General features: G+C 50.4%; 1 long non-coding RNA gene across 1 annotated transcript; it reads left to right on the forward strand.

The window, feature by feature from the left end:
- The first annotated feature begins 19,155 nt into the window (after positions 1-19,155).
- On the forward strand, positions 19,156-26,027 carry LOC145516446 (uncharacterized). The gene is made up of 3 exons (XR_014061398.1): positions 19,156-19,452; positions 21,421-21,633; positions 21,892-26,027. It is a non-coding gene; the product is annotated as an uncharacterized LOC145516446 (long non-coding RNA).
- Positions 26,028-27,418: the final 1,391 nt, after the last annotated feature.

Genomic DNA, 27,418 nt, shown 5'->3' on the forward strand with positions numbered 1-27,418 from the left:
CGGGAAACTCCACAGGACAGACAACCCAGTTTCTCCAACAAATCCATTTGTAGGGAAAAAAGAGAGATGGGGGTGAGGATCTATAGATTAAAACAAACACACTGAGCAAATGCAACGTGTGAACCTTCTTTGGATCCATGATTCAAACAAACCAATCTTACAGTAATTAAAAAGATGTTGATGAAACAATTAGAAATGCAAGTGAAGTAGTTGTCAGACAATGAGGAACCTCTGTTAACAACGCTGATGTATGATCATGGGTTTATACCTTTATACTCACAAATTCAGACTTCCCTGGTGGCTCAGTGGTAAAGAATCTGCCTGCAATGCAGAAGATGCAGGTTCAATCCCTGGGTTGGGAAGATGTCCTGGAGGAGAAAATGGCAACCCACTCCAGTATTCTTGCCTGGAGAAGGCCATGGACAGAGGAGCCTTGTGGGCTACGGTCCATGGGGTCACAGAGTCGGACACGACTTAGTGACTAAACAATAATGCTCACGTTTATATCTTTTAGAGATATAATCTGAAAACTTTATGAATGAAATTATATGAGGCTTGAGATTTGCTTTAAAGTAATACTGGGCAAGAGAGAGTGGGCGGGTGAAATTGAAACTAGACTGGCCAGGCTTTGGTGATTGTTGAAGCTGGGTGATGAGTGCCTAGAGGATTCCTCTTGCACATGCTTAAAATTTTTCATAATGAAAGTTTAGAAAAGCACACAGCTCTGGCTAAACTTCCCTGGCACCGTCCAGAGGAAGGGATCTCTCTTTGCTCCCCTCTGGACCTCCGAGCTGGGTGCAGCTGGGGGAGCCGCTGGCGGCAGGTGTGGGCGCAGACCTGTCTGAGAAGGGGCCTGGGAGTAAGGGTGGCCCCGACCCTGTTAATGAAACTTGACTCTTCTCTGCAGAAGGCCAAGTCCAGCCTGGGACTCAGATGGAAAACATGACGGCCTGCTTTGCCGTGACCCCAGCTTGGAGGTGCCTGTCATTTTACTGCAGGATGAGGTTCCCACACCCTGGCTTAATTGGAAACACTCATGCACATCTCCCCCCCTCCATCCCTAGGACAGGGAGATGCAGGCTTTGAGAGCCGCGACGGCCTGGGCGGTAGCCACAGCTGGACATGCGGGGTGCTGGACACAGACACGGCCGAGCAGCGCTAGGACTTTGCTCAGCAGTGAAGAGATAGCTGGGATATTTACTTTGAAGAGCAGCCTCAAATGTGGGAAATGATTAATCCACCACGAGGAATTTTCTCTTCTACAGAGTGATGCCCTCCGGAAATGGAGCCCTGGGTTGAGAAGGTTGCAGTCTGTCCCTCCAGCTCCACACTCGCTGGACCACCTGACGTCCTGGGGCAGAGGGGCAGCGTGAAACCCCGGGGGTGGAGAAGAAGAGGAACAAAACCACTTTTACCAGCTTTGAGAAAGCCGTAAGTCGTCAAAGGATTTTATCCGGAAAGTGAACACAACCTAGATTATAGGAGAAACCATTTGGAAAGCACATACCTGATAAGGGTTTATTCATACACCTGACAAAGGTTTAATATCCAGAATATATAAAGAGAATGGGTAGGATAAGGTTGGAATACGCTTGGCCATGCTTTGGTAACTGTTGAAGCTGAGCCTGTTGCTCAGCTGTATATGTAACATAACAATGTAACCAAAAGACAAACAATTCAACTTAAAAATGGGCAAAAGACTCAGACAGACATTTCTCCAAAGAATCTTTACCAATGGCCCAGAAGCACACGCGAAGATGCTTGACATCACTGGGCACAAGGGGAATGCAAATCAAAACCACGGTGAGAAACCGTTTCACACCCACTAGGATGGCTGTCAGGAGAAGGCAGTGGCAGCCCACTCCAGTCCCCTTGTCTGGAGAATCCCAGGGATGGCGGAGCCTGGTGGGCGGCCGTCTATGGGGTCGCACAGAGTCGGACACGACTGAGCGACTGAGCAGCAGCAGCAGCAGGAGCAGGACGGCTGTCACGATATCGTTTAATAGGAAAAAAGCATCAAGGACATGAAGAGATTAGAACTCTCACACGGCTGGTGGGAGTAGAAAACTGTTACGGAAATCGGCTTGGTGTTTCCCCCGCAACCATGAACACCATATGACTCAGCAGTTCCACCCAAAAGAATTGAAAGCAGGGACTAGAACAGACACCGCAGGCAACCCACATAAATGTCCCTTGACAGGTGAAGGGTAAACACAGTGTGTCCATCCATATCATGGAACCCCAAAACGGGAGGAAATGCTCACACAGACTGTAATATGGATGGATCTTAAAGACACTGTGCTCAGTGAAATAAGCCAGTCATGACAGGACAAATACTGGATGATCAGTGTACGTGAAATATCTAAAACAGGCAAAAGCGTAGATACAGAAAGGTTAGAGGTTACAGAAGCTGGAGGTGGGGGGAAGTAACTGGTTAGTAACTTGAGCTGAAGGTTCTGGCTTTAGGCACAGTTTCTGTTTGGGGTGAAGAACAAGCTTTGGCAACAGAGAGGTGATGGCTGCGTCATGCTGCCCATGTAACTGTTGTCGTTCAGTCGCTCAGGCAGGTCGGACTCTTTGCAACCCAAGGACGGTAGCACACCAGGCTTCCCCGTCCCTCACTAGCTCCAGAAGTTTGCTCAGATTCATGTCCATTAAGTCAGTGATGGGCTTCCCTGGTAGCTCAGACAGTAAAGACTCTGCCTGTAATGCAGATTACAAGCAGTCAATGATAGTAAGTAACCATCTCATCCTGAACATAATTAATGCTATGAAATCATTCATTAGAATTGTGAAAAAGACAAAAAATTATGTTGTGTAGACTTTACCACAATTTTTTAAAGTTAATAATGTAATATACCAAAACCTGTTGCACACTGTACATGGGTGAATTGTTTGGTATATGAATTTTATCTCAATGAAACCGCAAAAAAATATAGGCACACTTCAGAAATATTGTGGGTTTGGTTCCAGACAACTGAAATAAAGTAAGTTATACAAATTTTTTGGTTTCGGTTCATATAAGTTATGTTTACACCATACCATAGATTATTACATCTAAACATAATGTACTTACCTTAGTTAAAAAATACTTAATTGCTAAAAAATGCTAACCATCATCTGAACCTTCAGCAAGCGGCTGTAGTAGCATCAGTGATCACTGATCACAGATGCCATCACAAATAGAGTAATACAGAAAAAGGCGGGAACGTTGCAAGAATGACCGGACTGACAGAGACATGCAGTGAGCCGGGGCTGCAGGGAAAACGGTGCCAACTGACTTGTGGCGGCCACAGACCTTCAACTGGTAAAAAACTCGGTATCTGCGAAGTCCCAAAGCACAATGAAACAAAATCTGCCTGGATATCGATCACACACATACAAACACAGACACACAGACACACACACACACAGACACACACACACACACAGACACACAGAACCGCCCCAGACAGACACACACATACAAACAAAGGCACACAGACCACCCCAGACAAACACACAGACACACAGAACCCCCCAGACAGACAGACACAGACACGCAGACCCCTCCAGACAGACACACATACAGACAGACACACAGACCCCTCCAGACAGACACACACAGACACACAGAACCCCTAGACAGACAGACAGACACACACACACACAGAACCCCCCAGACAGACACACATGCACACACACACAGACCCCCAGACAGACAGACACACAGAACCCCTCAGACAGACAGACACAGACACACAGACATGCACACACCCCTCAAAAGATTCACAACTCTCCAGCCAGGCTGATGTCCACCCAAGGTGTGGCCACGGCGGGGACAACACACCCTCGCCCCGTGCGGCGTTCTCAGCCCCAGGGCAGCTGCCCACCGACTGCGCGGCCTGGCTGGCCTGAAGCCTGAGGGCTGTGCAGCTGGCGCCTTCCCAGCAGCCAGGGCTTGAGGGGACAGTCTCGTGAGTGTCCACGCAGCGTCTGTGAGGACACGGGCCAGCACAGGGTCGGTCTGTGGCCCTCTGGAGAAGCTGGACACCTAGGCCGTCCCTCATCCTTAAACAAGACTCAGCAACAGGGGGATGGCCGACACTTCCAGGAAGCAGTGGTTCTGGAGAAGGGAGAGGCCCCCTCCTCCTCAGATGGCCGGGCTGAGGGAGGACGAGCCAGAAGCCCCCGGCCAGCTTCCTGGGCCGGGCGGGGCTGTGTCCAGCCCTCCAGGGCAGGCTCCCGCTGCGGCGGCTCTCAGGCCGGGCCGGCGGCCTCCGGGACGTCCCCCGGTCCCGTCCGGCTCTCAGTCACTCCTGCCTCATCTCTGACCTCCAAGCCCCCAGGTAGTCGGCCTTCCCCTGCTCACACCTGTGCGAGGACCCCCTTGTCCTCGGCCTCCCGTTGAAGGAGACGCAGCAGAGGATAGGCTGCCGCTCCGCGTCCCCACGCGGGGGCCCTGGCTGTGCAGACAAGCTCCCCCGGAGCGAGTGAATGAATGAGTGGCCCCCGGCCCGGGGGGGGGCCCTCACCCGGATACTGAGAGGACCCCTCCCCCTCGGGGTGTGTGTCGGGGGCCTGGCTCGGGGAAGGAGACTGGGAGGGCGCTTTCGGCTTCTCTCTCCTCCTTTTGGCTTCTCTCAGCCTCTTCAGACCGACTCTTCTATGATTGCAGTCAAAACCCACAAAAATAAACTGCATTTTCTAATTTTCTGAATCCTACATGTTTCTGTGGAAAGCAACATCAACTGTCATGTTCCCATTTCCCCTGAAATATCTGGATGTCATTTTACCAGCATATGGGATACACATCCAAGATCCCCCAAATCAAAGACGCATGACTACCACCGTGGGGTGTCGCGTGGATTCCTACCGCACATTTCCATTCAAACCCACATGTCCCCCACAGTTTTCAAGTGCACCTCAGAGTCTTTGGCTGATTCCAATTTGCGCCCCTTTGTGAGAATATGGAGACTGCAATCAACTGAACATGTACTGTTCTCTTTTCTGCAAATGAGTGTGTGTTGGAGATCTTTTACTGCTTAAGAAAAAAACCAACATAAAATGCATTTGTGCTGGTGCTTCCTCAGGCATTAAGACTTCGAAGCCTCTCCAGTCCTGCTCTTATTGGCGTCCTGCCTGGACCCTAACTAGGTTATCAGCCAGCGGTGGCAGGCAGCCCCGAGCCTCAGAGCCCTGGCCGAGCCCGAGGGTCCTGCCGTCTGCCCACTCAGGGGTCCCCCAGTCCAGGTGGAGACTGTGATCCGTTTGCACTCCCTGGGGCCTTGCACACAGTGGATGCCGCTTTTATAGACTCTGGTTGTTTCTGACCCTAGGTTTTTTTTTATTACATTCCTTTGCAATTCTAGCAGCTGTTTTTGTCAAGAGTCTTAATAAAGTTTGAACTGCTAAACGAACTTTATGGAAATTGGTCACAGAAAACCAGAGGCCCACAGCTGCCTTTCACAGAAACAGTAGTGACCAAATAAGCCCAATAGCCTGGGTGAAGGAGGATGGTTTGCAACCAGTTCCTGACGAGATTTCCAGACAAAATATTCGAGAGAACACTCTCCGCACGTGATTCTCTTCTCTGGCTCTATTTACCGTAACTTGAAAGTCTGGCAGCCGGGCCCAAACGTGAAGCTGTTTTAAAGACTTTCCCTTTCAGGACAGTCAGCGCAAGTTTGAGTCTTTTGGGCTCTGTTTTCAGGCTCTTCATTTTTATAAACCTAAGACTCAGAAGGATTAAACATGCTCAGAGTTCTTTGGTGTATGAGAGAAAACTGAGATGCTATGAGTTGATCTGTCTTGTTTAATTTTACTAAAATATTGCTCCATTTTAAAAAGCATTTTAATTCAGTTGTGAACTTAAGTTGATCTACCTGAGCTCGTAAAGGACTCCAGTCTGGCTCCAGAACCACCTTGAGTGTAATGGTTTACCCTCAACTCCACATACCAGGGTCATGCAAGAATAACTCACCAGCAGACCAAGACTAACCCTTCATCTGTTTGGGGTGTGACTTCATACATTTCTATGAACCAAACAGACCCTAAAAGCAATAAAACCAAGTGTCTGAGGAGGTTTGGCCGGGTACCTGGGCACCCACCTCCCAAGTCCCTCTGTGAAATCTGTCATCTGTCATCTCTTTGAAACTCAATTTTGCCGCCAAACTGAGAAGTTTGTAAACAGAACAAGCTACTAGGTCATAAGCCATGCTGCAGCTGGTGGAAATAAAGTATCTGTACAGAGATGTCACTGGGACTTTAGACCAGTCACCCGAGGCTTACAGAGACCAGCCGCATGCCTCTGACACCAGACGTCCGCGGGGAGAGGAGAGACTGGCCAGAGTGCCATTGGGTGGGTGGGAAGCCTGCCGATTTCACGGGGCTCCCACCAGGAAAAGGGGATGCTCCTACCACTTGGGGGGCTGCAGCCTCAGATCTGACCCCAAGGGGCCGCAGCTCCCGGGCAAGCTGAGACCCGCCTGTGGTTGCAGCTCCTTTCACTCTGACAACTGCGCCTGATTTTAGTTCTCTTTGTCTGCAAGCTTCTGTTCCAAGGCAACGGAGAAGGGAAAGCTGAGCCCTACCCGCTCTGCCATGGTGCCGTGCAGACAACCCCTTTGGATGATTTGGTGCTTTGCTCTTGGTCCCTGTCTGGAGTCAGTGGGTGCTTTTCTAGGTCGCCCTCCCTGGTTTTATGTTCGGTACCCTAGCACCTGTGACTCAAACAGCAAAAGCATCAGAAGCTCTGTATGGTCAGCAGACACAAGACCTGGAGCTGACTGTGGCTCAGATCATTGGCTCCTTACGGCAAAATTCAGGCTTAAAATTGAAGAAAGTAGGGAAAACAGGTAGACCATTTAGATATGACCTAAATCAAATCCCTTATGATTATATACTGGAGGTGACAGATAGATTCAAGAGATTAGATCTGGTATACAGAATGCCTGAAGAACTATGGATGGAGGTTAGTAATATTGTCTGGGAGGTGGTGACCAAAACCATCTCAAAGGAAAAGAAATGCAAGAAGGCAAAGTGGGCTTATGAGGAGGTTTTACAAATAGCTGAGAAAAGAAGAAAAGTGAAAGGCAAAGGAGAAACAGAAAGATATACCCAACTGAATGCAGAGTTCCAGAGAATAACAAGAAGTAAGGAAGCCTTCTTAAAGTGAACAGTGCAAAGAAATAGAGGAAAACAACAGAATGGGAAAGACTAGAGATCTCTTCAAGAAAATTAGAGATACCAAGGGAACATTTCATGCAAAGATGGGCTCAATAAAGGACAGAAACGGTATGGACCTAACAGAAGCAGAAGAGATTAAGAAGAGGCGGCAAGCATCCCCAGAACTGTGCCGAGGGTCTGGTGATCGACCTCTCGTAACTGTCTAACCTCGGAGGTGCGCACTCCCTCTAAAGGACAGCGGGGGGCGCTGTGGGACTTGATGTGCTTCCAAAGGCAGCTCAGGGACGCCTTCCTTTTGAAGGGAAAGGGTTCTTTCCCATGGTAATAAGAACATGATGTCCAATAATGAAAACAGTAACTGCATCAACATCCTTTCCCCAGCAGTCGGGGATTTTTTTCAGAGTGCGAATGCAGGGCTCTTAGTTATAAGTGGACGGATTTTAGAAAAGGGAGGAAGGTACTGAAAACAATTTCGAGATGACTGTGGGCTTCCCAGACCTTGTAACTTGACGGTGTGGACTCCCGTGTATCAGGGCCGCCGTTCCGGGCCATTGTTCTGCCACATGAAGATGACACAGCAGCAGCAGCAGGAGAGACAGCAAGGTTGACATCTGGCCGCAATCAGCCTCGTGTCATAGAGTATCCTCCTGACCCGAGTTTCACGGGGCGTGAGCCTGGCAAGAATGATAGAAAGATGCACTTTTAAACCCAGTGGTGACAGCTGAGTGCTGTTTGCCACCACTGCACGTCAGCTCTCTGTGGGAACTTCCCCTCCCCGAAGCCTGAACCCCAAAGACCCAGTTCCATACTTGCCTTTTCTTTCCCGCAGCAGGTTTCTGCTTCTACGTGACAACGCCTTTTGTATAGCTCCTCGCTGCCAGACACTGTGCGTGTCGCACAAACACCCCGATAAGTCAGCGTGGGAAGCGCAGGCCTGCCGCGGCGTGCCCAGGAGACTCGAGAACTGCATGCGAGTGTAACAGTAATTCAGGCCCATTTCATAAGCCCCACAGAGGGTTCCCAGATACAACACAGGACACACATTTCAACCTGGATTTCAGATAAATAGCAACTCACGTTTTAGTGTGTGTCCCATGCGATCTTGAGGACATACTTCTGGGTGCATGCCTGCTCAGTCGCTTCAGTCATGTCCGACTCTTTCCAACCCTACAGAGTATAGCCCGCCAGGGCCCTTTGTTCTGGGGCTTCTCCAGACAAGAATACTGGAGTGGGTTGCCATTCCCTTCTCCAGGGAGTTTTCCCAGCCCAGGGATTGAACCTGTGTCTCTTGCATTGGCAGGCAGATTCTTTACCGCTAAGCCACCTGGGAAGCCCGTGATATACTAAAGAATTGTTCGTTGTTTATCTGAAATTCAAATTTAACTGTACTTACTGTGATTCTGTTTGCTAAACCTGACAGCCCTTCTCCCTAGACACAGGGGTACCTACGCTGACAATGAGCGGGCTGGGCCGTCTCTATAAAACTTGAGACCTTAAATCCCATTTGTCTACGTTGCATGAAAATATAATGAGAAGCCTGCGGATTTACAAACATTGACAAACTTGTCAGCTCCTCAGCTTCTGGAGAAGACAGAAGATGGGTTTTCCTTCCTCTCCCAACTTATTCTCCTGCCAGGAGCCAGATGGAGATATTAATAACTCGGGTAATTCAAAGCTCTGTTTAAGGAAAGCTCAGCTTAAGGAGTAATGTTTTGTGAAGCCAGACTGACAGCTGACCACAGAATTCAGCCCAGGACGCACGGAACAAGACTCTTCTGCCGAAGCCAGGTGTAAACCTGGGGTCCGCACGGCCGGCTGCCCGGTGAGTTCCCTGACTGCGCATCTGTTACTCATTAACTCTGCTCCCCAGCCCTGGTCATCTGAGCAGAAACCCAGCTCTCGCTGCTTCCTGGTTTTTCCCAGGATCAAAGTGGAGCAGGTGATGTGGGACACTCAGAAAATAGGGGTCCCCGCCTCGGAAAGGACAGAGGCCACTGGCACGGTGGCCACAGGCGCGAGGCCTGGAGACGCTCCACAGGGCTTCAAACATCGCGGAGCAGACAAGACGCCTGCGAGGCTCTGCGCTCCTGAGCTGCCAGTGTCACACTGGCTCAGAAGCTAAACCCTCACTCAGTGTCACCCGGGGGGTCAGGGGCCGCAGACGGAGCGCGAGAAGCTCCTGCAGCCACGGCGGTCAGGAGACAAGCGGGGCGTGAAGAGCGGAGACCAGAGCCTCCGTGTAACGATGACCGCTGAGTCCCATGAAATACCACCCGTCTGGGGCTGCTGTTTAGTTGCTAAGTCATGCCCAACTCTTTGCAGCCCCATGGCCTACAGTTCACTAGGCTCCTCTGTCCATGGGATTTTCCAGACAAGAGTACTGGAGTGGGTTGCCATTGCATACTCCAGGGGATCTTCTCCACCCAGGGATCGAACTTGTGCCTCTTGCATCTCTTGCATTGGCAAGTGGAGTTTTTAACCAGTAGCATCCGCCGGGAGATCATCACCCATATAGTCACTGTTAATTAAGCCAAAGTAAGCTCACTCGATCTCCCTGCATCAGGAGGGTGCCACCCTGACTGGTCTTGGCTGGGTCTCACAGGGCGATGTCAGGGGACCCTTTAGAGGGTTCTAGGCCTGGACTCTATTCCTCAAGGCCAGTCCTCAGGACAGGGCACTGAAGGGGACATGTGGGACTTTGCCTAGAGCCGCTCCTCCCTTGTGAAGCCCCTCGGTCCCCGCCCGAGAGACGTGCATGTGGGGTCTCTCAGGTGAACGCTCTGACCCTATGTCTGCCTGTCAGGTGGGCCTGGGCCCAGCCTCACGCTCAGTCTGAAGCAGGTTCCCTTCTTCAGCGTGGGTTTCACGGGAGCCCTGAGAACCAGGGCGTTGCTCTCCTAAGGAATGAAACAGGCCGTGCACTGTGGCAACTCTGCTTCCCAGGATAATTTGTCAAAACACAGCCTAAGTCCGGATAACACTGATCCCAGATTCTCAAAGTAGGACATGAAATTATATCTCAGTGACTTACTCGACCCGAAAGAAGAATGCATAGCTGGCCTCCCCCAGTTTATCTTTGGGTTAATTGTGGTGGAGGGTGTGTTTCAAATGCCACACAGAATAAGGCCCTTTTCAACCTTTTCCTCACCATGTTAGAGGGTTCTTGAGCCACAGTATTTGTTTACGGCATCAACTCCAGTGACCTTCCTCTCTGTATTTATTATGCTTTGGGTGAAATAATATCATAGTAGTTTCTACTTTTTAAATTCCATGCTACTAAAAGATACACACTGAATCTGTCACTGTTTTATAAATCCATTTATGACTTTGAAATTATAAACAGATTCGCTTTCACATCTTCCTTTCTGAGAAAACTAGGATAAACTCATCTCTCTTGGAAAGCGCTGGTTTCTTTGTTTTAGATACGCAGCTCATGTTTGTGTTTCCTTTTTAGTAGAAATTTCTGTTTTCCTTTTGCCTCACCTGGACCATCCTCTCTGGAAAACAAAACTGCTTTTGGACAAATGCTGACACCACAGATGAAAGGGAGGCATGTAACTCTAAACATGAAAGGGAAAATTTTCCTTAGCTCTTGGCAGTAACAGCAGTAACACAACAATCTTTATAACAACTTCATTTTAACTCATCACAAGTTATAGGTCTATTATTGTCTGTGATAAGTGGGGTAAGATTCGCCATTCTTTCTTTTTGCAAAAGGTCGTTTTATTCTTTCTCATGAAGGTAAACTTTACTTTGTTGTTGTTCAGTGGCTAAGCAGTGTCCAACTTTCTGTGACCCAACACACAAAGCCTCCCTGTCCTTCACCGCCTCCCAGAGTTTGCTCAGACTCACGTCCGTTGAGCCAGTGATGCTATTTAATCATCTCATCCTCTGTCGTTCCCTACTTCTCCTGCCCTCAATCTTTCCCAGCACCAGGGGTCTTTTCCTGTGAGTCAGCTCTTCTCATCAGGTGGCCAAAGTATTGGATTTGCTTTCAAATCTTCCTTTCTGAGGAAAATAAGATAAACTCTTTCATTTACCTTGAAAAGTGCTGGTTCTCTGAACACGTTCCCACACTCCCCTGAACAGTAGCTTCACACTTGAAATTCTTTTTTTTTTTAATTTCAGCATCAGTCCCTCCAACGAGTATTCAAGGCTGATTTCCTTTAGGATTGATGTCTTTGATCTCCTTGCAGTCCAAGGGACTCTCAAGAGTCTTCTCTAGCACCACAATTCAAAAGCATCAATTCTTTGGTGCTCAGCTTTCTTTATGGCCTAACTCTCATATCCCTACATGACTACTGGAAAAACCATAGCTTTGATTATATGGACCTTTGTTGGCAAAGTGATAGCTCTGCTTTTTAACATGCTGTCTAGGTTTGTCATAGCTTTCCTTCCAAGGAGCAAGCACCTTTTAGTTTCACCATCTGCAATGATTTTGGAGCCAAAGAACATAAAATCTCTCACTGCTTCCACTTCCCCGTCTATTTTAGCTGATATACCAATGTGAACAACTGGTGCGTGTTCACCTACACTATGTAGGTGTGCTACACTATGTAGGTGTGCTACGCTATGTAGGTGTGCTACGCTATGTAGGTGTGCTACGCTATGTAGGTGTGCTACGCTATGTAGGTGTGCTACGTATTGTAAACCATTAGCAAATTTGAAGCTAGTTTAGTTTAATTATAATTAAAATAGTTGTATTTTGCCCGTTAAGATTGACCAATAATTATCACACCTGATACATCTACTATTTCTACCCTATGCAGCCTAGAGGATCTCTTCATGACTAAATGGAGGCCTAGATCTTGAAACTGATTGGTGGTGGTTCGTCGCTAAGTCACGTCCGACTCAAGCAACCGCATGGACTGTCGCCTGCCAGGCTCCTCTGTCCATGGGATTCTCCAGGCAAGAACGCTGGAGTGGGTTGCCATTTCCTTCTCCAGGGAATTTTCCCTACTCAGGAATCGAACCTGGATCTCCTGCATTGCAGGCAGATTCTTTACCAACTGAGCTACAAGGGAAGCCCGAAACTATGATTAGTGTTACAAACAGAAGTGTTATAAAAATGGGACCTCTGGGAACAGTGTTTCTGCTGTCTGACTGGACAAGCTCTACCGGACAAGCTCTATCTTAGGAGGTAAAAATGCAAAGAAGGAGGAAAAACATTGGAACTTAGTCATGCCTCTGATGAGACTGCAAATGTTAGATGTGCTTAAAAGAATAAGTAAATCTACATCTTCCAAAATATGTGTGTCTAAAGGGAGAAGCGTGTTGCTCTTCATAGAAAAGAGGCAAGGTGTCGCCAGCCGGTGGTGCTGAATCCCACTGTCTCTGCAGACGGCCTCTTGGACAGGCCAGCAGAAAGCAAACCAACAATCTGATTTTGGTAATCTGCAAGTGTGTGAACACATCTGCCTTGAAACCAAGTTGCCAACGTCTAAATGATGGCTTTGAAGCGCTCGTGAAAGTGGTGGAGAGACGTGTCACGCGGCGGTTGGCCTCCTCTCTGAATCTGGTCGTTCCACCCGTGTCAGCTTGAAATACTGGTTCCTGGAGAGATAGGCAGGCTCCCAGGGTTCAAACTCCCCGCCCCCCAGAGCGCCCCCCAGGCGCCCCTGCTTTCAGAGTCCTGTCCCTACTGCGGGGCCCTCCCACCCCCGACCCCCACCCCCGACCCCCACCCCACACAGCAGCTTCACCCTTGCACTTCGTTTGTTTCTGAAATGCTGGCAGCGCTGAAAGAGGCTCCTGCTCCACCAGGGGCAACATTTTTCTCCAGGAAAATTGTCAACACGGGTGAAACAGCTGCGCACAAATGAAGAGGAATTAGCTATCAAGCCGTCTTCCTGTAGCTCAGGATGATGTTCATGGACATAAACATGTTCCAGAGTAACAAAAAGTAGCATTTCCCGAGCGAGATCCAGGGATGCCGACGATAGCCTGTCTGTGATGGACGGTCCATCTGAGGACCACAGGGGAAACCACATCATCTCTGACTGCCTGGCTCCTCCCACTCTTGCTAACAAGGGCTTCAGGCTCTAGCGATTAAATGGTGGGAGGGAGGTCAACACGGATGGAGATTTGAGGACAGACCGTCTGGCCACCAGAAAGGGGGCCGCTGTCCGACCCTCTCACAGAGGCTCGCCTCGCCAAGCTTATGAGATGGTCTCCATCTTTCCTGTGATTTAAGAGCTGCAAAGCATATGGATATTGTGAGAGACAATTTTGAGAGTGTAATTATTAAGTCTGGGGAAAAAGCAATGGAAGAAAATAGGTATGGCCTTTCCAAAACTGTGACTGGTAAGTCTGGATTTCAAACCTGGCTGCTGTCTGTGAGGAAACAGTGACGAGCGCGTGCTCTGTGCCAAGAGATGAGTTACAGAGAAGGGCGCAGGGAGAAGACAAGAGGGAGAGTCCAGGCCTGGGACTGGAGGGGACGTAAGGGTTGTAAGTGGCTACAGAGCCAGAGGGAGGAAAACACAGTCGGGGAGTAAGAGCATCTGGGGTGAGTGGTTTGTTTGGGTCACGCTTACGCTCAGTCGCTTCAGTCGTGTCCGACTCTTTGCAACCCGTGGACCTTAGTCCGCCAGCTCCTCTGTCCGTGGGATTTTGCTGGTAAGAATACTGGAGTGGATTGTCATTTCCTTCTCCAGGGGATCTTCCCAACCCAGGGATCGAACCCATGCCTCCTGCCTGTCCTGCCCTGCAGGCGGATTCTTTACCACTGAGCCACAGAGCAAGCCTGTTTGTCTGGGTCAGCATTTCCCAGAGTGTACCTGTTCCCTAGACCGCGAGCTAGCTCTATCTAGAAACGCACGTTTGGCTCCCACTTGGAGTTTCGGAGTGTCTCTCTCCGTATTAAATCCTCTAACAAGTCCCACCGTGCAGGGCATTATACTGGCACTGAAACAGAATGTTCAGAGTAGACAGCTATGTTGTGACCTGGTTGTTTAATTTTCAGGAATTTGCAAACAGGTTTTTAAAAAGAGTCATTGTTTTGAAAAATAAACTATATGCACATAATTAGACACATTATCGTAGGAACACTTACATTATCTTAACAAGCTCATCCACTGAGGTTTTGTTATTACATTTTCCAGTTCTTTCTTTTCATTTGTTTGAAGTGTATTCTCAACTGTTTTTTGGAATATTTTATTAATAGTTTCTTCTAATATCTTTGTCATATAATTCCAACATCTGTGTCACCTTATTGGTGTCTGGTGACTGCCTTTTGCCACGCCATTTGAAATTTTTCTATTCTTTCTATACCAAGTAATTTTGGGTGACATCCTGGACATTTTGACTATTACGTAATGAGACCCTGGGTGAAATGTACAGAAAGTATTGCTGCTTTTGTTTTGGTAAACAATCAACCCAAGGAGGTTCGGGCTGCGAGCTCCCACCCACTGTCTCTGCGGTCTTCAGGTCAGGTCGCTTTGAGTCTTTGCTGAGGTGTTTGGATCTGCCCAGCGCACGTGCTGCCCGGTGACTGGGCTGGGACCTGCGTGGTCAGTCTGTTAACTCCAAGTCCTTTAGTCCTTTATGTGCAGATTAGAGTTCGCTTCCCCCACGGGCTGCTCAGGGTGAGCCCAGAACCCATCAACAGCGTCCCAAGGTCACTCCCCATGCTCCTCCCTTCCCTTGCGTCCTTTGTGAGCGCTTCCCAGTGTCCTAGGGGCCCCTCTCATCCTCCTAGAAATCTGGGGCTCTAGTCACTCCCATTTCCTTTCATGATCCTATAAATGATCATTCCCAGACTCCTCTCCAGCCCACTCACTTACCTCTGGACTTTCCCAAGTGTGCCAGTGCCTTTCTTACAGTGACCATGACAAGGAACTGTGACGTGGAACTGTCACGTCCCTTGATATGGACGCTGTAAATGCATTCATGCAGTTGGACATGTGTTGGATTTTTTAGTAACTGCATTTCCTTCAGGCTCAGACCAGATTCTCTGAGATCTCAGGCCTTTTGTATATGCCTAACATCCAGGCTCTGCTGGACAGTTGACCATGGTACTTCTCACCCAAACGCAGGCTGCAGAACTATTAATGCTGTGCCTGACCTCATTGGGTCTAGATCCTGATTCTTGCCTATTGAAGTACTTTCGAATTCTGATACTATCATCTGCCTGTGATTTTTTTAGTTATCCATCCTATCCTTATCCAGAGAGAATAAAAGTAAGTTTTGTTGAGTTCTGAGGAGCCTGGCAAAGTGGAAAGGCTTGCAGAGGTCCAATTCCAGCTATCTCTCCTGACTCCAGATGGTTATGCCCTCACCCAGACTTCCCATTAGCTTTTTTCTGAGCGTATCTAAACCTCAATTGTGGCCAGAGTTTGAATTCATCCCTTTGGAGATTGCCCAGTGTCAGAGAGGTGCTGTATGGTGACACCTATTCCAGTGTGCTATGGGTTTCAGCAGGGGCCTTAGATGAATGCCTGATGGTGGCTGAGCGCATGCCCACCTGCCCTGGAGTGCTCTGGGTTTGAGGACAGTGATGAGCAGACCTCCCCTCACCTCTAGGCAAGAGGGTTGAGTTGGAACTGAGAGGAAGGGAGAGAAGAGCAGTGATGGGAAGAGACACGGCGGAGGGTGGCGGGGGGTGGGGGAGGACACAGAGCTGGGCCTGAAGGGGGGAAGCCCCTCGTCCAAGTTCAGCCTGGGCTCCTGGTGAGGGGGACCCACTCGCTCCGACAGAATTAAGATAACACTTGCTCAGACACACAGAGTGATGAGCACTGTCTTATCAGGCTGGGATATCTTCAGAAAGACCTCCAAAAATCTCACTGTCAGAGCTGGTCAGCTGGGCAAAGCAGCATCCTTTCCAGAGTAAACACTCGGGGACTCCAGGAGAGAACCCAGGGTCCAGTAAAGGAGAAAAGTGAAGACTGGAGAGAATTGAGGAAAATATTTCTATGGAAAATTTCAAACCCATCCTGAAGAGAATAACGTCACAACCTCTGAGCGCCTCACGTGCAGCTTCAAAGATGCTCAGCTCACGGCCAGCTGGTTGACCTCCACCCTCACCCACACCCCCTCCACCGCTCAGCCCCTTGCACTGCTTGGAAGCAAATCCCAGGCTCTATAGCATTTCCCTCTTGATCCTTGGATATGCAGAGAGAAGGAACTTAAACTGAGATGAATTCTTCGCAGAGGAGGTGCCTGTAAACTCCAAGAGAAAGAGAAACTTGAACAAAAACGAAAGTACAGCCAGCCAGGAGAGATCTGCAGGATGGAGAAGGAAGAATAGGAATTCATTCCCAGGAATTACTCTCAGATTTTGACAACGTTTATTCTTTAAACAAGATGTAATAGTCCATCACCAATCCTTCCCCCCACCCCCATCAAACGCTACAGCAGAAATCAGATAACTAAGAAACAAGACTGATATTAGGAGTGAGTCTATCCAGCCCTGAACAGTGAAACATGAAAGGAACGTATTCGAGCTGCACTGGTCCGTGGTGACAACACTTTTTAAAAGATATGGGCCATGACCATACTTTTAAAGTTTATATTTATTTTGCTTCGTTCCACGAGATGTAAACTGGAATATTCAGTTGTAAAACAGCATTTTATTGCTTCTGGGTAATTCCCCAAGAGAGGACAATAAAGTTTATTTCCCCCCAAAAAAGTGATAAATGTTTAATGAAACAGCTAGCCCTTTCCCCTTAAAGGTTAGGCATGACTTTTTAGAGTATTTTTATAAGCATCTGATTTTTTCCACCTGAATTTGGCTGATGCATCAGAATCCAGGTGTGAGTGTGGAAAAGGGGGGAGAAACGCCTGAGGCTCTAAAATCAGGATTTACTCTTCAGTGCACAGAATCGTCCAGAAAAGTGAGGGTTCTGTCCTCAGGAAGGGCCAGGAATCGTTGGGGAAAACACCCGCCCGGAAACCACGGAAAAAGGTTCAGAGCATCAGCTTTCGCTCAGCTGCTAGCTGCTGGAAAGACAAGGTATGACTATCTTGTATTTCACACACGGAGACACCTTTACCCACACCCTCCATGAGGGGCTTTTCAGGCATCAAGTAGTTTTTAACGCAACGAGTTTCAGGAAAGTATAAAGTGAGCCAGAAATAAACGTGTGAATTGTTTCTTAGAATAAGGAAAAGATTTCCAAGGGAAAGAGGAAAAGTCTTGACAAGGCTTGTTTGGGATTTCCCCAAAGGCCACCCCTTTCTCGGGATTTCCAGTGACCCTGGGGCACGCTCTGCACCCCCATCAGGGCACCCGCGGCTGCGTCTCCTGCCTGTGGCGGGGCTGAGAAAGACCACACCCCTTCTCTCCCTGCCCCCTTTACCTCTTGCCACTCGGTCACTGGCTGCCTCAGCTTCCTGCCTCTGGTCCCCATTAAACAAAAGCCAGGAGTAGCAGGCTGCAAACCCCACCCCCTACCCGAGGACCTGCCCCGCCAAAGCCTGCACCCCCATCCCGCCCCGGCCTTGCCTGAACGCGAGGCCACTTTCCCTCTCCCGGGTTTGTTTGCTCAGCTGGTGGCATGCGCGGCCTCAGGCCCGGCAGGCCTGGTGGAAGGCGGCTTCCTCTAGAACCTAAGGGACCGTCTTGGAGCGGTGGTTTGGAGCCAGGAGGAGGGAGCCCCATGGCGCCCTGGGCCCGTAGTGTGTGGCAGTAGCTGTGTGAACATTGGTGCTCCCCTCCACCTGCGGAGCGGCCCGAGGCAGGCTCCTCAGGCCGCCCCCTCCGCTGCTGTCTTCCCACCTCCCTGACTGCACGCACGGCCACCGCGGCCCACAGCCCCAGGGACGTGTGTCTTGTAGCATTCCGCAGGGCCGCGCAGGGGTGAGAACGCTGTAACTACCCTGAATATTTAAATATCAAACTCTTTACATGGCCAGGTTGTTATGAAAGCATTCCTCTTCATGAATACGAAAATAAACACAATATTCTGGAAGGGGTATAATCCTCTTTACCCGATGGCATAATAATCGGGTAAAGAATGTGTTTGAAGTCAGGAACAGGTAGATTTTTTTTAAATATGTACAAGCTTGCACACAGAGCCGTCAGCACTCATGCCCTCGACTTTTTTTTTTCCTCTTGTAGAAAATAGAAAGCGTACCATACCTCCTCCGTCAGCATGCCTGTCCTCACAGCCCACACCGACTCACGAGCCCCCAACCCGCCAGCGCGGCTCCACAGAGTGGCCGTCCCTGCCGACGCTCAGGCCCGCTTCTCCCCTCTGACCGAGCCCCGGTGATGGCGGCCTTCACCAGCCTCTCGGCAGCTCCCGGGGCAGTGGAGCAGGCGCAGCCCTCGGGGCGGTCGGCTTTCCCGGGCTGCCCCAGGCCGGGCCCTGTCCCTCCTCAGTCTGAAGGCGGTCCCCAGGGCTGGTCCCCAGACCCCTGCCCGTCACACACGGCACGGCTAGTGGACGTCCAGGGATGCCGGTCCCCCTGCCGTTGCGGCCCCAACCACCCCCACTCAGAGGGAGGGGTGTCCAGGCTGAGGCCAGGCCCACCCGCTGACCTGCACCCCGGGCCTGAGCCACACTCCCGGGAGGGCAGAGGGCGTCAGCCCCCACGGCCTTCCTGGCGCCCTGACCCAGCCCCAGAGATGGACAGAGGAAAGTGCCTCTGGGCCTCGTGTTCTCGAGGGTCAGGGAAGCGTCACCAGGAAGATGGGAGAAGAAGGAGACCACAGGAGGGGCAGGGACACACCGGCCCCCGGCGAGCTCAGCCTGGCCTCCCACGGGCCCTGCACACCCGTCCTTCAGATTTCCTGTCGTCGAGCCTCGTCTCCCAGAAAGTCAGAGCCGAGGAGAGCGCGCAACCTTCCTGAAAGGGACCCCACGGCTTCTGCAGACGGTTCGGTTTAAGCTGCGGGGAGGGGGCAGGCCTGGGTCAGGAGAAGCAAACCTGTCCGCTCCCTGGGAGGAGGAAGGTCAGCGAGTGGGAACAGTTTATCCGCCTCTGGAAGGATCGCGTTTCGGCGGAGGGAGCCAGGAATTAGACACTGTTTGTTATCTCTGCTAATCCGGTACGTGTACGTTGGACGGCAGAGCTGTTATTCCGGACTCTCCGCTACGTGCCCATCACGAGGAAATGGTGCCCCGCTGAGCTGAGGCGTGGGCTGTGCTAAGGCTACGTGAAGCTTCCAGCAGCGTGGGGCCACGCCGGTCTGCACTCGGGGAGCAGCACACAGTGACCCCTGAGAGTGGGCACTCCTGCCGCCGGGACTGCAGTGCTGGTAACTTCTGGAAGCTCCTGTGTCTTATGGTGGTTTTCATCAAACTGACTCCAGAGGAGAGGATTGGGTTGCTGTGTGGGGTGAGTTTTCTCCCAAGTGAAATAGCCCAGCGTCAGAGAACCTTGCTGAGTTCTACTAACAGAAGTGTTTGTGTTCCCCTCCTCAGGCCCAGGGCGGGGTCATTGCTGGCATGAGCACCGGGGAACCTCGGGACGGAGCCCCCAGGACAGGACCCTGGGCGATGCCCCACGGGACCTGGAGGCCGCAGAGGAGCTGGGGAGGGTGGTCACCCACCCCCCAGCCGCTGGGGGCTCCGTCCACTGCCGGCCTCCTTGTGGCCAGGCTGCAGGCCCACAGCTCTGTCTTTTCTCCAAACGCCCTGTCTGTTCCTCGTCTGAGGGGACAGGGGGTGGAGTCAGGGCCCAGGCGGGCGTGAGGAGGGGCCGGGGGTGAGGCCCTGGGCCCGGCCCTCAGGAGCATCGTTCTGGGGACTGATCCGCGATGCCGGCCTGGACCGGCCACTACAGGTTCCTTCCTCGTCCCCGCCGCAGGGGACCTGGCAGGGCAGGTGAGGACAGGCTGAAAGAGTCCTTTCTTTGACTGCCGTTCCCCTGACAATGACCCGTCCTAGGAAGTGTGTGGCCGGCAGCAGAGACGAGTGACGGGCAGGGTGACTCAGAGGCTGAACCGCAGCCCAGAAGGAAGGCTGCCCGGGGCTCGGCTCTGGGTGCTACTGCCAACTCAGGGCGTCGCCAGCACCTCCCTCGGGGCTCAGCAGGGTGGCAGGGGGGCAGCCTGGGCTTGGCGCCAGCTCCCAAGGTGGGCTCAGGGGCAGGCCAGCACCCCGGAGCCTCCACCCCCTGATCACTGGTCAGTCCGAGGGGAGCCTGTGGGCCCAGTCAGGACAGAGACTCTCTGGGGAGGTTTGGTGAAGAGACATGGAGAGACCTGCCAACCACACGGTCATGGGGCATCGGAGGCTTCCGTGACCCACCTGAGAGCAAGGCCCGCAGGTGGGAGAGCAGCTCTGGGAACCAGAGCAGATGGGAGGGCAGAGCCAGGACTCAGCTGCTGCTGCTGCTGCTGCTGCTGCTAAGTCGCTTCAGCTATGTCTGGCTCTGTGCGACCCCAGAGACAACAGCCCACCAGGCTACCCCGTCCCTGGGATTCTCCAGGCAAGAACACTGGAGTGGGTTGCCAGTTCCTCCTCTAATGCAAGAAAGTGAAAAGTGAAAGTGAAGTCGCTCAGTGGACTCAGCTGCACCCAAGGTCAAACCTGGCTCTTTCGTGCCTCCTCCTTTTGCTCAAGTCAGTGATTACTGTTCTGAGACCAGGGCGAGAGAGAGACACAGCCCCGGACAGACCGGTCAGGGCCAGACCCGGGCAGGGAACCGGAGAGGGACAGAACCAGCCGGGCTGAGAGGAGGAGGGGATCCACCGGGAGCCACGAGGCTACGTGAGCAGAGAGCGCTTCTGACAGCGGGAGCAGCTGGCAAAGCCAAAGGCCGCGGGGAGGTCAGAGGCAGAGCGGGAAGCATTCTCTGGACTCGGGGGCTGGAGACCAGCGTCGTGGGTCCCTCGGCTCCTCCTGCAAACCGCTCTTCTGGGGCAGCTCTGGGCCCCAGGCAAGGACGCGATCCCTTCCGTGTGTCTCTCTTACTGGACTGTCAGCTCCCGGAGGTCGGGGACTCCATGTTGTTCATCTTTTCTTTTTAAGCTATTGAATCACAGCATAACATACGTGTAGAAAATGCACGCGTCTCACCGTACGGCTCAGCCGTGTTTACACTTGCGCCCACTGCATGGCCCCGGCCAGATCAAGATGTACACATTTCTAGGGCCCCAGACACCCGCCCCTGCCTTCCCAGACGACACCCCAGGGGTCAGGGGTCAGCTCTCTTCTGGCCTTGTCGCCACGTAGAGCTGTGCCCGCTCTGACCTTCTGACCTTGTCGCCGCGTCAAGCTGTGCCCTCTCTGACCTTGATGTAAAGGGAGCCATAGAGCGTGAGCTCTCATGTGCCCCCTTTTGCTTCCTCACGGCCACCAGAGGGGAACGTCCGGGCTGACCCGCCCTCCTGTCACCAGATGTTTGACACCTGGAGCCTGGATCACGGCTTGAAGACGCTGCCGTGGACGCTCTTGCACACGCCTTCGGTGGGCGCAGTACTCATTTGGGGGCGATAGGTCCAGGAGCAGAAGCCTGGGCCTGGCCTTTGACCTTCTATTCCCAGCACTCCATCCTGTGTATCAGGCCAACAGGGTAGGTATCTAATAAGTAAAAATTACCCTTGATATCATAAATAACTTTTCAACAAATCCCTTGAAAGAAGTTAAATTGAATGCCATTTACTAGGGTCTTTATGGCATTATCAACAAATTTTTCAGATAGACTTCCAAGTAAGTGAATCAAAATTGGAAGAACAGGCCAAAATCTCAATTAGCAGAAGACATAAGCACCTCTCCTTAAAGAATTCATATACAAGCTCAAAGTGTTGTTTTTAAAACTGTGCTATTTCAGGAAAATAAGCTAAACAGCCTTTGAAACGAATGAGAAGAACATGGAGGACTGCTCGCAGAAGGCTCGGGGTGAAGACTGCGGTCTCGCTGAGAGGAGCGACGAGGCGGTTCTGGAAGGAGCTCTGGGTCGGGGCAAGAAACACGTTTTGGCAGGAACAGAGCTGCAGCAGGTACGTCGACAAATGCCCCGGGAGCTTCACGACGAGAAAGAGCCTCACCAATCAAGGTACCAAATCTGCGCTTTTCTTTTGAATGCCTGTTAGAAGAAGCAACCGCTGGGCTGCGCCAAGGGGCAGGAGAAGTGCGCTCTCCCGGTGGGAGCTGGACCTGCCCCCCCCCCCCCTCATCCTGGCTCTCCTGACGGGCAGGGTCTGACTGCAGATTTGGCCTGAGTTTGCATGAAAGAAATTGCGGTCTTGCCTGAAAGAAAAGATGAAAGAAGCTGCCAGATACGTGCGTTTGGGTTTGGACCCAAGCCTTGGTCTTTGTTCCGTCTCCTCGCTTCCCCCGGCCCGCTCCCTGAACCACCACCCTGAGGCAGGACTCAAGTCCAAGCCTGAAGTCAAAGAATTTGGGGTGTTTTTCTAGGCCTCCTCCCATCCCCTTGGAAATCCTTACAAGCAGAAGGGAATAGCCCCTTGCCTGCCCAGTGTAAACCTTCAACATGAGAGGGTTAAATAAATAGTTGTGGCGGAGGGGGACGATGAGGGTGAACTCCAGGCCAGTGGACCTTGTGGCTGGCAGACGCTGGCACGGAACAGGGGCAAGATGAGAAAGCAATGAACATAGGGAGAGCGGGGGCCCCTCTGGTGAGAGGGCCCAGAGAACACGTGGACGCGTCTCCCGTCCCGTCGTCGGTCAGACACAAGGGCAAGGTCCCATGCTCTGTGGTCCCACACGACAACGACAAGCAGGAGCTGAGAGAAGACAGCCTGGAAAAGCACAGCGTACGGGGAACAGAGACCCTGCCCTCACATGGGCACAGGGGTCGAGGGGCCGGGAGCCGCGCGCTTCCTGTAACGCCCGCTGGCCGTTCAGAAGTGCCTACAGGTGTGTCTCGGGAGGCACAGGGCCACTGTGGTCACAACTCTAAGACACTGTTTACTGGGTGTCCCTGGGGGACAGAACTGGAGTAAATGTTCTCATGGATTGAATTCCCATGTTGAATGTTGGTCACATGTCCTGAAATACCCAGAACACTTGCATTTTTAAAGGAGACACCTCGTCTCGGTAAGCTTAGCCAAAACGTCAGGGTCACAAGTCCTGTGTTTTGGGGGCAATAAAAACACAGTAAGACACATACATGCTCACAAAATGCGAGCCTAGCGGATGGAGCGGGGAGGAGGCTGACGAGGCTGCGAGAAACGGTCCACAGAAGCATCACTGCTCATTCCATGAGCCAACGTCGTCTAAGTGATACCACAAAATCACACCCGTGTAACATAAAGACAGACATACTGACCAATGGCATAGAACAGAGCCCAGAAATAAGCCCTCACACACATGGTCAACTGACCTTCTGCAAGGTATCATGACCATTCAGTGGAGGAAAGCACATTTCTCAACAAATGGTGTTGGGAAAACTAGATCTCCATGTGCAAAAGTTGGGCCTTTACCATAAATATATATATTTACACACAAAAATTAAGTCAAAATCCACCAAAAACCTAAATGTAAGACCTAAAACTATAAAAGTCTTAGAAGAAACCATAGGGGGAAAGTTTCATGACATTGGTTTGGCAGGAACCTCGTGAACACAACACCAAAACCACAGGCAACAAAAGTAAAAGTAGACAAATTGGACTTTATCAAAATTAAAAACTTCTGTGTGTCGACAGACACCATCAACAGAGTAAAAAGGAGACCTATGAAATGAAAGAAAATATTTGCAAAGCGTATAAATGAGAAGAAGTTAAGAAGAAGATAAAAACTCCTGCAACTCAACAACAAAAATCAAACAACTCGATTAAAAAATGGGCCAAGGAAAAGATAGTCACAAGCACATGAAAAGAGGTTCAACATTACTAACCATTACAGCAACAAATATCAAAACCACACTGAGGTATTACCTCACACCCATTAAGATGGTTACTATTTAAAAAAAAAAGAGGGGGGGAGTGTTGGCAAGGATGCAGAGAAATTGGAATCTGTGTTCTGTTGGTGGTGGGATTGTAAAATGGTACAGACACTATGGAAAATAGAAAGGCATTAAATTAAAAATAGAATTAGCATATGATCCAATAATTCCACTTCTGGGTATCTCTCCAAAAGAATTGAAGCAGAGTCTCCCACAGATATTTGCACACTCACGTGGTGCAGTGCAACAACGTTCTCAGTTGCCAAGAGACAGAAGCAACCAACGTGTCCACTGATGGATGATGGGCAAACACAGTGTGGTCCGTCCGTACAAGGGCCCTGAAAAGGAAGGGCGACTCTAACACCTGCTACAACACGGAGGAGCCTGGAGCACGTCTGCCTGATAGGAGGTTAGCATCCAGAGCACACGAAACTCCCACAGCTCAACGATAAGCGACAGATGACCCGATTTAAAATGAGGAAAGGATCTGGACAGATCTGTTTATCCTCAAAGATAAACAGTGGGCCAACATAGGCACGTGAAAAGATGGCCCACTGGTCCTTAGGGAGCTATCCCCTCATACTGGCTAGGTGGCTGCTGCGACGACTCGTCTCATGTGTCAGCTTGAGGGGCCCAGACGTTTGGTCAAACACTATCCTGGGTGTGTCTGTGAGGGTGTTTCTGGGTGAGGTGAACATGTGAATAGAAGACTGAGTCAGAAGGATTATATCCCCTGATGTGAGTGAGCCTCATCCAATGGGCTGACAGCCCAACCAGACCACAGTGAGTGAGGAGAGCGCAGCCCTCCTGCCTGACGGCCCCCCCGAGAGACAGTCTCCTCCTGACTCCGACTCAGACTTGAACCTCGGCTTTTTCTGGGTCTGGCTCCCGCTCGTCTTGAGTGAGTTCAGTCACTCAGTCACTTCTGACTCTTTGCGACCCCACAGCTTCCCCTCTGTCCATGGGATTCTCCAGGCAAGAATACTGGAGTGGGTTGCCATTTCCTCCTCCAGGGGATGTTCCTGACCCGGGGATCAAACCCTGGACTCCTGCGTGGCAGGCAGATTCTTTGCAAGCTGAGCCACTTTGGAAGCCTGCTGGCCTTAGGACTGGGGCTAAACTACTGGTTTCCCCTGGATTTCAGTCTTGCTGATGGAAGATCTGGACATTTGGTAACCGCCATAATCACACAGGCCAATTCCTTACAATAAATAGATATAACCATGTATAAACATAAACATAGATAAACATTATGTGTCTACACACACAGATACACACACATCCTATTGGTTCTCCTTCTCTGGAGAATGGAGACCCTGGACTAATAAGTTATCAAAAACAAAAGCTAACAAGCGTTGGTGAGGATGCAGAGAAACTGGAACCCTTGTACACGCTTGGTAAGAATGTAAGATGGTACGATTGCTACGGAAAACAGTTCCTCAAAAAATTAAAAATAGAATTGCCAAACAATCCAGCAATTCCACTTTTGATTATATAACCAAAAGAATTGAAATCAGGGTCTCAAAAAGATATTAGTCCACTCATGTTCATAGTAGCATTATTCACAATAACCAAAAAGTGCAAGCAACTCAAAAGGTCACTGAAAGACGATGGATAAGCAAAATGTGGTCAATTCATTCAGTGGATTATTATTCTGTCATAAAAAGGAAGGTAATGCCAACACCTGCTACTATGACATGGGTGGTCCTTGAGGACATGATGCTCAGTGAACCAGGCCGGTCACAGAAGGACACACGCAGCTTGGTCTCACTTACAGAAGGTGCCTAATGCAACCAAATGGACAGAAAGGGAAAGCGGAGTGGTGGCTGTCCTTGGTGGGGGCAGGGCAGGGGAGGTATCATTAAATGGAGGCAGAGTTCCAGGTTTGCACGATGAGGAGTCTCAGAGACGGATGCTGTGATGACTGCGCAGCAGGGGAATGGACTTAAAACCACTGAACTATTCACTTTAAAATGGTGAAGATGGTAAATTTTATGTCGTGTATATTTTACCACAGTTTAAAATAAGCAAACAAATAAAAATCATTTATGGGTGAAAAAGATCCATATAAAGTATAAAATATACCAAGGGATTTTATGCTAACCTGGATCCAAAAGTTGACTGATATTTTTTCAGAGTCTACATTACAACTAACTTTTAAAAATTATAATTTAATTTTTAGAAAAAGTCAAAGAAGAATAATCATACTTATCCAAAAGTCTATTAAAATTTTCTTCCTTATGCAACTACATCTTTGTGAGTCCAGGGTTTTCTCCTTGGACTTTTTCTCTTGATACCTTCGAATCAAAACAATGTATTGCAATTGATTAAATGCAAAGCAAATAAGAGAAGCCAACAGTTTTCTACCAAGCCAAAAACAAAGGAAATTTGCAAAAATGAAAACAATGCCACTCTACTCACTAATTTTTTCATCTTGGAAAGTATAGCCGTTTTCACAAATCATGGTTTTTATATCAAGATGCAACAGGTTAACCATTTTTATTTTTATATGAATTAATAAGTATTTTTCAATTTGCTCAGTATTAATTTCTAATATGATGAATGCACGTGTGTTTGCATAAGCTCTCTGTCGTGTCTGACTCTGCAGCCCCAGGGACTGTATCCCACAAGGCTCCTCTGTCCATGAGATTTCCCAGGCATGAATACTGGAGTGGGTTTGCCATGCCCTTCTCCAGGGGATCTTCCCAACCCAGGGATTAAACCCGTGTCTCCTGCGTCTCTTGCGTTGTAGGTGGATTCTTACCTGTAGGTGAATATCTGTAGAAAAACTGTACATAAAGACAAGCTCTGTAAGGTCGTCCATAATTTTTGAGTGGAAAGGGCCCTGCAGCCATGGCGCTCACACCCCAGGACACGCACACGCCTCTGGGAGCCACTCTCGCCAGAGTCCCAGGGGCGGGGAGGCCGTTCTGCAGGTTGAGGCCTGGCCTGTCTCTGGGAACTCGCAGTATGTATTTATGGAGGAGAAATGACAGTGTGCTTTCTGTGAATAGCTACTTCACTTGCATTCCACTTCCTGTTTCCACCATTTGGAGTATTTATAACGTTTTCCATTTGATCCTTTTTGGGGACAAATGGCTTGTTTCGGAAAAACGGACAGATAACAACTAAGTAACATGGAGCCCAGGGAGCTGCCCGACGGACAGCATCCTCAGCATCCTCAGGGGACCCTCTTCTCACGGGTGGGAGGAGGCCCCTCCCAGTTAGGACCGGGGAGCTGGACCCTGAGGATGGGACCCGGGGCCTGTGTGGGGCCGGCGACCAGCCTGCCACGCCAGCTCCCACCTGAACCGCGTGCTCAGTCGTGATGTGTGAAACGCAGAGGTGGTTCCCAGGAGACAGGACGGGGAGCCAGGGTTGGCGCAGACCAGGGAGGGTAGCTCAGTGGTCTCTTTCCCCCGGGAATCCAGAAAGGAGAGGCTTCGGGGCT

Source organism: Giraffa tippelskirchi, chromosome 8 (assembly GCF_054371585.1).
Source record: "Giraffa tippelskirchi isolate mGirTip1 chromosome 8, T2T-mGirTip1v1.2.pri, whole genome shotgun sequence".
NCBI classification, from domain to species: Eukaryota; Metazoa; Chordata; class Mammalia; order Artiodactyla; family Giraffidae; genus Giraffa; species Giraffa tippelskirchi.